Raw genomic sequence first — 12,527 nt, forward strand, 5'->3', positions numbered from 1 at the left:
TTTTTTTTGTAAAAACAAACTTTAATCATACCGATAAAAATCTAAAAAACTGAAGTCGAGCTGCCAAGTTTCATCATTTAAAATGGGCGGTGTGCAGGACTGCCATATTGTAGGTTCTTCGTTATAGAAAAAGCAAGTGTTGGATGTTAAAATACAACAAATGTTGTATGAAGTGCCAAAAAAGAGAGTGGGCTCATTATGTACTTTCACAAATACGCAGTCTACTTCAAGCGCATAGAATCTGCTTCCAACAAAATATTCATATACCAGTATATAAAATTTCGCAATACAGGTAATCTTCGATATAACGTACCCTCGATATAGCGTACCCTCGATATAGCGAATTCGATATAACGTACATTTTGCTTCAATATAACGTACAACATTGGAAATTTTTATTTTTCCCAAAAATAACCCTTAGATAAACTATGAAATCACTAAAATCAATGTTTTGTTGCAGTATTAGCCCTGTTACCCAGAATTAGCGCAATTTGGGGAAAAATTTAGTGTACGTTATATCGAAGCAAAATGTACGTTATATCGAAGCACAAAAAACGAAATGACTTTTTCGTCAAAACTCAAGTTTTTTATTATTGGTTTTGTAAATTTCCCCGAAATCATTATTTGGGATTAATTTCACGTCGAATACATCAATACTAGCATTAAAAATATTAAATTTTTCTCTGCTTCGATATAACGTACACTTCGATATAACGTACAAAGAGAAAACTTTTTTGTACGTTATATCGAAGAGTACCTGTATATATTAAGATTTCCGATTGATGCTTTGTAACTAAAAGGTTGTGACTGAGCATAGAATAAGCTTATGTTAAAATACACGTTTATGAAAAAAGGTTGCGCAAACTTATCACAGACTGTTAGAAGACAGCTTCTACTATGACCAGGATTCAAGAATTTTGACCTACGTGAAGTTGTAAAGGCGACAACTACGTAATAAATGTGTTGGAAATGCAAGGGATGTAATTATTCAATAAACCTAATTATTAAAAAAGATGCTCAAAATCTCAAATTCAGATAAATTTCTTGCGAGAAAGGCAACCCGACTAGAAAATCCTAACAAAAACATAACATAATTAAAACAAACCATGATATTTATAACTCATTGTAATATAATCATGTTCAATATCATTGGTGTTTTTGAAATACTATAACTCAATTATATCACATTATGTTATAAATGCTGTTTGATAACTCATTGTAATATAATTTAGTTTTAATTCGATGGCATTTTAACAATAATCTAACAAAATTGTATCACATTCTGATAGAAGCTAGCAATCCCGAAGCTAACACCCATATCACATTTTGTTTTAATTTTGATCTGATCATAACAAAATAGGTTATTATCCTGATTAGACCAGAGCACTTTTTGTTACAATGTTAGTTATTTTAACATCATCCTGCATCTAGTTTATAACATAATAAGTTAGAGAAAAATAATATAACATCATAACACAATATGATATAATCTTGATATAATTTTCTAGTCGGGAACATGGGTATCGAAGAGATGGATATTATTTTAGATAAAAATTCAACCAACTAGTCATACAGTAAGCAACAAACATATAATTTAAAAAGATTGCTTGAATTCCGGGATTAAATACAATCATACATTATTGAGAAAATGATATCTTGAAACGCACCAAAACTGGTACAAATCTCCAAGGGAATTATTTATTTGAGTTCAATTTTTACTAACAGTTTTCAGTCTTATCTAAAACCCCTTTTTTCAAAATATGAGCACAGATTATTATACTGAATAAGATTTGCAATAACACCATAGAAATAAACAAAATATTGCGATGATTTACGGAAGTGCAAAAAACCGATGGTACGGATAGAATAGAGACCACTGGTGCGGAAAGGCGACCGATCATTATTTTACTCACATGGAATCGAACGACCGGTGCGAAAATGGGTGGATAACGAAATTAAAAATCGTTAACGACGTGCTGTTGCGTGTGTAGTGTTAAGCCCACGAGTGGGCTTGGTCTTAATGCGGTGGCATACACCGAGCTCTTTCTTTGCAAATCTCCTGAGCAGCCGAACGCATATTAACAGTCGTTCGGACGCAGAGCTATGTCACTCACTGCTGGATGACTGTCATCTGATAGAGCTAGGATGAGGGTCAATTTGTTAAGTAGTATTGCATGGCGCACAACCTGCACATACATAGCACGCCATATGAATATGAATGAAAAGCGTAGAACAAAAAATCGCTTCGTGTTTGATCGTGTGGCTCGAAAAGAAGAGACGATCGCTGCTGTTGAATGGGTGCCAAAACGTCGAAAGACATAACGTCGAATGCCAAAACGTCGAATGCCAAAACGTCGAAAGGACAAAACGTCGAAAAGTGTGTAACTGTTCCACACTGAAGGTTCCACTGACATTGTGCCACTCCCAGTGTTGCATTTGAACGCGATCAATTTGCGTTGAAGTTCAAAAACGGCACGCTGCGATCAAACATGTTTGACCATTGTTCAGTTGAAAATTTGGAACGCACGTGAGCTCGAAAGTAAACGCAGCTTCAGCAAGAACTGCACCCACATAATGGCAACATGGTACCCTGGTACCGTAAACCGGGGTCAAATTGATCCTCGGGTCGAAATTGATCAGGCCTTTTTTCCACTAGATTAGGCATATTTTAAACAATTTCCTTATAATTATTGGACCGCACATGATTTCATCAGCTCAATTCACGAGAGGAAACTATTTGAAATACACTTAATCTACTAGAAAAACGTCTGATCAATTTCGACCCGAGGATCAATTTGACCCCGGTTTACGGTACCAGGGTACCATGTTGCTATTATGTGGATGCAGTTCTTGCTGAAGCTGCGTTTACTTTCGAGCTCACGTGCGTTCCAAATTTTGAACTGAACAATGGTCAAACATGTTTGATCGCAGCGTGCCGTTTTTGAACGGTTTACCGTGGTAAACTGAAATGGTCATGTTTCTACCATTTTTTCACCAATTCTAGTAATCTTGGGCTGATTTGATTTAGAAACTCACCCTCTATTGAGAGGGGGAACCAGTTCGGTCACCGTGGATTATCGGAAAATCCGGGTTTCGGTGCAGAATCTCAATGCCCGACACCAAAATGTCCCATTTCATTGTGGCGCATATATTCGCGCAACAACGCATGTATGCAGATGCGTCACAAAGTCCTAGGGCAGCATCTTTATTTCTTTATTTCTTTATTTGTCTTTAACTAGCTTCATCTGCTTATGCTTAATGAAGCTTTAAGATGAGGAAAAGCCTGTTTGAGTAGACCAGCAACATATGTCTCTCTCAAATAGGCGTAAAAACCTCATTTCTTTTCAAATAACATTACAGTAGGTCAACATATAAAACTTAAATCTAGTGTACTGCAGGTGTTCTCGGGATACATCCATATGCAGGAAGCTCAGGGGTGACAGCAACAACAATCGAGAAAAAAACATTAGGTATGTAACACCGTCAACAAACATAAAAATCATTGGACAGAATCTCACCTGTTTCCCATCGGAAATGAGTTTCTAACTTGCAAACGCCGTTGGAAAGTAGTACTGGAGCAGTTGAAATCGAATAATTGGAAAACTTCGTTGAAACTAGCAGATGCGAAGCGGATTGGTTCGTGAAGGCCGTATTCTGTATGGCGTGGCTCAAGCTGTAGAAAATTACGTTGACGAATGATTCTCTCCGGAGCGTAAAGGTTAAGGCGTTCCAATAATTCAGCTGAGTCTATGTCTCCGCGTAGAATTTTACCAATGAAGACTGCTTGATTAATGAATCTTCTTTCACTTAACGTCTGTAGTCCTAGTAGTCTGCAACGATCTTCGTACGACGGCAGGTTCTGTGGGTCATGCCAGGGAAGAGTTCGTAGAGCCACCCTGACAAACTTTTTTTGAACAGCTTCCATTCTCGAAATCCAGTTCGCTTGGTATGGACACCATACGACAGAGCACGACTCCAGTATGGAGCGAACTAGTGCACAATACAATGCCCGAAGACACAGAGGGTCATGAAATTCGCTGGTTAGTTTGAAGAGGAAACCCAGCTGTCTGTTGGCCTTGGAAATTATGTTCTCATAGTGTAGTCGATAAGAAAAAGCTGGATCGAGGATGACACCTAAGTCACGAATATGATCAACACGCTCCAGTTGCTGATTAGAGATGGTGTAGTTATAAACAATAGGCCTTAACTTTCGGTGAAATGTGATGACGCTGCATTTTGCAAAACTAAGTGTCAGCTTATTTTTGGAGCACCATTCTACGAATATGTCCAACCATTCTTGAAGAAGAAGGCAGTCTTTTATGCTATTGACTACGATGAATAGTTTCACGTCATCCGCATAGAATAAACGATAACCAGGTGGTACTGTCAACTGTCAAGACAGTTCGTTGATAAAGATTGAAAACAGCAATGGACCTAAGTTGCTTCCTTGGGGAACGCCAGACGTATTGGAGAAAAGTTCCGACGACTCATTACCAATTCTAACGCTCAGTTTACGGTTAGTCAGGTATGACTTGAACCACTCGATGAGATTAGAGGAAACTCCCAGCTTGTGCAGCTTACTCAGTAATATATTGTGATCTACACGGTCAAACGCTGATTTGAGGTCAGTGTATATGGCATCAATTTGAGATCCTGCATCAATTTTTCGTATACAGATGGAGGTAAATTGCAAAAGGTTTGTGGACACTGATCGTTTAGGATAAAACCCATGTTGATCAGCAGAGATATAGTGTTTGCAGCACGCGAACAGTAGCTCGTAGATGATGATCTCGAAGATCTTGGAGCAAGCGCATAATGATGTTATTCCTCGATAATTTTCTACGTTCTGTTTGTCGCCTTTCTTGAACACTGGGAACATTACTGAATTTTTCCAATCAGATGGAAATGTCCGCTGTTGTAAAGATTCGTTGAACAACATTGCCAAAGGACGGATCAGGTTGCTGGCACATCTCTTCAGGATACATGATGGAATTCCGTCGGAACCGGCGGCAGTCGAATACTTTAATTTAGTGATGGCGCTCTCTATCTGATGATGATCGATTCGAGTATTACTTAGTTCGCATATGTTGTAAGGTACATCGCGGCAAGCATCCTCAACTTCAACGTTTGATGCAACTGAACTGTTGAATGCACGCTTAAAATGCACTGCAAACAGCTCGCATCTTGCGGCTGATGTGCTAGCAGTTTCGTTCCCTAGAAACATTTGTACAGGCAGGCCGTTTTCCTTTCGTTTAGAATTGACGAAGGTCCAGAATTGTTTAGGGTTCCGCCGAAGATTTTCCTGTGTTTTTGAGGTGTACTGTTGATATAGCAACTTGTTATAAAGCCGGTAGTTGTTGCTCGCACAATTAAATTGTTGCTTGACATAGGGACAGCGGGTTCTGCAATACTTCCGTAAGAAATTTGACCTAATTCGTTTGAGCTTCCTTAAGCGAGAATTACCCCAAGGGGGTTTGGGAGTAGGTCTGCGGACTGGAACATAATCTTGCAATGTGCCAGTAATCAGTTGTGTAAAAAGACTTACTGCATCGTCTACATTGTGAGTTGATTTCAAAATGTCCCAATCAATTTGGCTGAGTGCTTCGTTTAGTCCGATATAATCTGTTTTACGGAAATTAAGATCGCATTCGGTTGATGAATCTTCAAAAACCGGTGGAGACTGAGCTGAAACTTTTGCGACAAGAGCAGGATGATCAGCATCTAGGTGAATCAGAGGTTCAACAGCTTCCAATAATTCACATTGGTCCAATAATGAGTCGCTAATCAGTGCTAAATCCAGAGTTCTCCCATTTATATTGACTATTCCATTGATTTGATTCAATCCATTAAGACTGAAACCATCAAGAAGTACGGTGCATTGACTCGAGATCTGTGATTCGGTGGGGTTTACATACAGCCGGTTCCTAGTCGATCGATCCCAAACAAGGGCAGATTGATTGTAGTCTCCAAATAGAATAGCATGATCCTCTACTTCAAGATTAGTTTGAATGGTCTGAATAGATTCGATGTGTCTGGAGATACTTGTCATATCGTTCTTGAAGTCAGGAGGCAAGTAAATAACACCAATGCTAATTTTTTGCTTCGCAAGTCTAAGTAAGACCCACAGCTGCTCGAGAGAACTATCGACAGGTGTGCGATCTAGGCTGCAATTGAGATCAACAGAAACAGCAATAAGTACTCCACCAGCTCGAGACTTGCTGCTATTCAATCTATTTCGATCGTTCCTAAACACAGCGTAGCCGTTTCCGAAAAGTTGAGCAGAAAAAATCTTGTCATCGAGCCACGTCTCTGTTAAGACAATAACATCATAATGTGTGTCAGCAACAGCCAGGAAAAAATCGTCAAGTTTTGTGCGCAAGCCCCGAACATTCTGGTAGTAAATGAGCAGTTCTTTGTTGTCCGAGCCCTGAAGCAAACCCTTTGCAGATGGATCGTTCTGTGTGGTGGGAGCGACAGTAGTCGTTGCGCCGAGATCGTGGGAAGTATTCTGAAACATTGACACTCCATTCAGGACGGGTGTAGTATCTCTATTCGCTTCGGAAGGACATATACTGTAATGAGCTTTACCTGGACCAGCCAGTTCGCTGAGCTGGTATCCTAAATCCAGAGATGGTCGGGACGCACATAAGATTTGATGACACATCCAAGCTCAGTTCATTTTTGGCTCGCGTTAAGTTCAAATGCTACTGTTCAAATACTGGGTGCCAGTAAAAGAGGCCCCAAAGAAGTAAGAGAAGAAACGGCCGGGAAAGTTCGGCAATAAATAATTTTACACTTAACGTGACGTGATGTGAATTTTTTATATACGACAGTGCGAGTATTCCCTACCCACGAAGAACTGGTCAAGGAACATGCCGACCCTGAGGTGTTGTTTCAGGGAGCCTCTGAACTAGTTGGCAGATACAAGTGAAAGAATGAGTATCCTTTAAAAGAATAAAGAACTCGCTGTTTGCTTAGATTACTCGTTTTCGACGTTTTGTCCTTTCGACGTTTTGTCCCTTTCGACGTTTTGGCATTCGACCATTTGGCATTCGACGTTTTGTCTTTTGACGTTTTGTTCCTAAGCCGAATTGATTAACTGTGTGAAGAGGGAGAGCGAAAATGAATTTGTTTGTTTTGAATATTCAGTGCAGAATCATTCAAATTCGTGCTGCTTTCAGTCAGTCAGTTGACTATGAAAATTTTGCACCCTGGTTGCGACACACGCACGAATGAAGAGATTGACAAAAATTAATATCAAGGCAAATAATGATATTTCCTGTGAGGAAATGATTGCTGCCTGTGCAGAACAATCTAATACAGCGAATGATTCTAAAAGTTTTCGTCATCTCTACATTAAATCTGTAAAAGTTGTGATAATACGAAATACGACCTAGGGGGTCCAAAATATATGAGGTTCCAAATTATATTCGTTACCCTACTACAGATGTTCTTACCCTATACTTACAGTTGATTAAAATGCGTCATTTTCTGTGAAAGCTCACTCTCCGATGTTCTGTGCATATGTCACAGAATTTAACACCTATTTTCGATCTGTCTAATCTGATGAGTGGTCTACTGCTAATGGATTGCCATGGTAATCAATTAACCTCTAGTTGCGTCCGACGCTTCGCAGCCGACATATCACTGTAATTAAGACACGTCCATGTGAACATCAGAAAGGTCAGCCCAGTAATCTAATCTCCATATATATCTACTTCTCTCAGCTCAAAACGCTGTGGAATATCATCATTAACCATGCACCATCATTTGCGAAAACACGCAAAATTTTTCCTCCGTTTTTTGCCGGACCGACCAGCCTCACTGCTTCCAATCTTTTGAAGGAATATTGCAGACTGCACCCCAAATTGGACTGACACAATAGTGAGCACACACCTTCAAAGTGTGATTGCAGCGCAGGGACACGTCGGATCGAGTTGAGGTCTTCGGTGCACTTATTCCTTGTAAATGGAGGAATAAGTGCACCGAAGACGTCGAGACGATCCGAAGCAAATGTGCACTTTTATCACACTTTTTAGGCGTACCAAAAAAAGTGTGATAGTCCATTTTGGGATGTAGTCTGCAATACGAATGCACCGAGTGTGAAACCGACCAACCAGCCGAATGCGAATGGCTCGTTTAGGGTCAGTACTTCCCGTGGAATAGCCTAAAAAAAAACGACACGCTGAAAACTCATCACCTGTCCGTCTGCAATCAATGCTTGATCGGTCGGCAGGTAGGTACGCGATGAATACATGTTTACCAATCTGAAAACACAAAGGGTCGTCCGTTTCGTGTCCAGCAGCGGAATCAAACTGGAAGCGCGACGCGACGGTCAATGGATGCGGGCTGCGGACTGTGCATTAATAATGTCGTTTCTTCGCTGGCGCAGCTCCAGCGTCTTCCCCTGGTCCACCAATTCATTTCGATCCATTGCCGGTCGTCGGTCAGCTTAGCCCGACATGGTTTGGCTTATAGACGTGGTTATGATCGTATTAAGTGCACGTCGGATGCTTTTTCCTCTTCGAAGGAAGAGTAGAGATGGACTTGGGCTGAATGGGCGCACCAGATCGAGTGGCCGTGACTTTTAGTGGGAAAACCTCGGCGGCCACATTACTTGTTTGGAAGCAGCCAATTGTAAAAGATGACACGATAATAACGATACGATTGATATTTGTTCAAGGATATTTTCACGGCCAGGAACGTGCAGGAACCCTAATCTTGAGTAGAGGTAGCAAGATTTGTTGACGTGTTGATGTTTGGGATTTAAACTTAAGTCATAATAATGAGAATAATGCCAGAGCCAGCGAATCGATTTTCAAACATCGCGCAATAACAATGACAAGATTTCAATGTGCATTTGTTGTGACTACGTTTATTCAAATTTTAACAAAATAAGACGAAAACTAAAGATGAACCACAGACAAACGGACATATCACTTGGAACAAATTGCGATAAATATCATCGTCACGAAAACATAATCGCCCAATGGTAACCAGGTTGTGTTACGCAAACCACTTAGAAGGTGGCAGTACCCGGGTAGACGTGAATATCATAATCATATCTTGAAACGATCAAATTTTGATGTCATATCTTAATATGATATTGATGAGATATTCAAAAAGTTGCCAAATATCTGCTCAATATCTCATCGTGATATGATTTCAAAATTAGTACTTAATTTGATCTTATGTACACCACAAATTTTACAAACGAACACTGGGACAAAAAGGAAGTAGAAGTGGCCTTCATTTTCAATAAGCGATCTGAGGCGAATGAATTAAAAGTAATAAATTTAAAGCCTCAAAAAAAAAAAAAAAAAAAAAAAAAAAAAAAAAAAATAAGCGAGCTTATGGATGCGACAATTGAATAAAAAAAAAACAGAGTAATCGGCAAAAAAATGCACATAATCAATATTTGGTTTTCTTAAAAAAAGGCATAAAAATATATGCTGATTTTATCTGATAGATTTCTTAACCCCAGTTTCTAATTATTTTATTTTACTGTGAGTAAACCAGCAGAGGCTTTCCAATTGAGTCCGATGACAACATGAGCTGGACCTCGATGTCGAGCTTGCATATGTGGTTCGAATCCAATAAATGAATCACCGGACAATTTGGGAACTTTATCGGCCCGCTAAGCAAAATACGTCCATTTCGAAAATCGGACCGTTTGATTCTAGATTCAACAAAACATACTGTTGCAGCCGACAAGCTTTTTGAGTTTCAACCAAGGAATTGTCTAGTGATTCTGCCTCGGGTATACGAACAGACGATAGTCGTGACGACTACGATCTTCTAAATGTTTCCAAAGTTTTTCTGGGCAACAGTTCACAATAGAGCACGTTCAGTGAAGTACATACTAGATTTTAAGCTGATTTTTTATGGCTAGATAGTAAATGCTCCGTTTCTGCAACGCAATTATGCAGGAGGCGTGGGTATTATGATTCTTTGCCTTATTTGGTGCTGTTGGAATAAGACTTTGGAAAGCTTTGTTGCAAGAAATGTAGAAAACAATAACACAGTTACCTAAAGTTTTGCTCAAACGCCATTAGGTTAGGCAAGGAATCATAATAGCCAGGCTTTTTGCGTCATTTCGTTACAGAGATTGAGAATTTACCTTCTCACCATACAAAAATTCAGCTCATTACTACAATCTAGTACTTCACTGAATGCGTCCTATAGGAGGCAATCAGTGAAGCACTAGATTGAAAGTAGTGAGCTGGATTTTTGTATGGTGAGATGATCGATTCTCCATTTCTACAATGAAATGGTGCAAACAGCGTGGGTTATATGATTTCATGTCCAATTTTATGTTGTTTGAGCAAAAGTTTAGGTAACTGTGTTGTTGAAGTAGCAAGAAATAAATAATACAACATCACTGTTACCCAAACTTTTGCTCAAATAGCATCAAATTGGTCAAGAAATCATATAACCCACGCTGTTTGCTCCATTTCATTACAGAAATGGAGAATTGATCATCTCACCATACTAAAATCCAGCTCACTACTTTCAATCTAGTACTTCACTGATTGCCTCCTATTGGTGGAAATTCGTCCTGTTTTGGGCGCAAAATAAACCAAACATGTTTCTACGCATATCGTTTTTAAAATTTGGATCACAATTCAGAGAAAGAGCATAAAATGTGAAATCATCTAGAGAAAAGTACTTTCTTAGTTTAGAAAAACATGCAATTTCTAGTTGAGCCATAATTCATTTTTATTTTCCATACCATCACGTCATTTTGCAAATTTTGGGTGGAAACTGTATTAATATTCTGCAATAGAACATTTATCATTGAGAAATCTGAAAAATACAGCTCAAGATCAAAATTAGCTCTTCACATTTCCATCTGCAACATCCAGAAATCGAAAGATCTGGAAATTACTGCTCAAGATCAAAATCAGTTCTTTGACACATTCATCTATAACATCCGAAAATTGTAAGATCTGAAAACTACTATTCAAGATCATAATTAGCTCTTTCACACACTTATCTACAACATGGCGGGACCAAACCAACACAACTACCATGACTCACAAACATCTTGGAAAACGTAGAAGTTGATGCTCTTGTTACCTCCTATTTTCAGATATGAGTTGTAGTGCAGTGGTAATGTCACTGCTCATAAATCACAAGGTCATAAGTTCGGTTCTGGTCGCGGCCATTTTTCTTTTTTTACTCTAATCCATCTGTCAGATCATTTTATGATATTGATTAGATGTGCTATAGCCCAGATCTCCCCAGATATTAGTCTGATCTTATAACATCAAAATAAAATATTATTATGTTCTTCCCCATACTAATTTTTGATCTTATTTTTGATCTTTTATCTCTTATGTCAAACAACCCAATAGCTAATTATGATCTTGAGTACTTCACTGAGGAATATCAAATGATGATATTATTCTGATTTTTACTTCTACTCGGGTAGTGAGCAAACGTCAAACAGGAGCAAAAACGATGCGAGCGCCGTGACCGAGCGATTTGCAAACTGCAAAATATTTGAACTAACCGAGAGAAAGTGTAACGATGAGAAGTGAGTAGACCCAAGTAACACACTTGTCACAGAACAGTCACGGCGGTGCAGGTTTTTGTTGCGCATAAGTCACTGTGACTTACTTCTAGCAAGTAAAGGGCGAACACGATGAAATTGCCACACAGAAAATATTGTATAACTTTTGATTGCGTTCGCCAAAATAGCTAATTTTTTTACCATGAATAGTATATTATGTGTAGCTAATACCATTAAATTTTTAATAAAATCGTTTGAGTATTGGTGGAGATATCGTTGAAACAAGGAAATTGCCACTTGAGAATCTTATGCAAACAAACATTTTGGAAAACATCCCTTTTTGCCGTTTCAACGCTGGCGCCAAAAATACTGAACCAATTTCAATGAAAATTTTTATGTACGTAAAGTATGTGTGTAGAAGTAGTTCAATTTGATCATACCGTTAGAAAGTTATAGCCATATATGTCGCACTATGTCACAATAAGCAGATGTGGTTTATGGTATAGTGAAATTCAAACTGCTCTTACTTTGAAAGTACTCAACAAAAATGGCTGAAATTTTCACTGTAAACAGTTAAACACAATAATTTTACACTGTCAAAATTTTATAAAAATCGGGACAGTGTTACCAGTTCTACAGTCAAAGTAGTGCACGCGGAACTAAAAATGGTCAAAAAGTACCTAAAATTTACCTTGAAGCGATTTGAGCTTTGGATATTTACTAGAAAAAGTACTGAACCGATTTCGATCAAATTTTTACCACTTAATTGATACTATGTTAAGAATATCGAGTGAAATTTTCAAACGTCTTGATGAGGTAACAAAAAAGTTATAGCCTAAGTAATTTTTTGAAATGGGTGCACAAATTTTCTAAAATCTCATTTTATGATATCGACAATATATGCGCCAATACTCAACCGATTTTAATGAAAATTTTATGGTATTAGCTACACATAATATACTATTCATGGTCAAAAAATAAGCTATTTTGACGAACGCAATCAAAAGTTATA

This window comes from Aedes albopictus, chromosome 2 (assembly GCF_035046485.1).
Source record: "Aedes albopictus strain Foshan chromosome 2, AalbF5, whole genome shotgun sequence".
Taxonomy (NCBI): domain Eukaryota; kingdom Metazoa; phylum Arthropoda; class Insecta; order Diptera; family Culicidae; genus Aedes; species Aedes albopictus.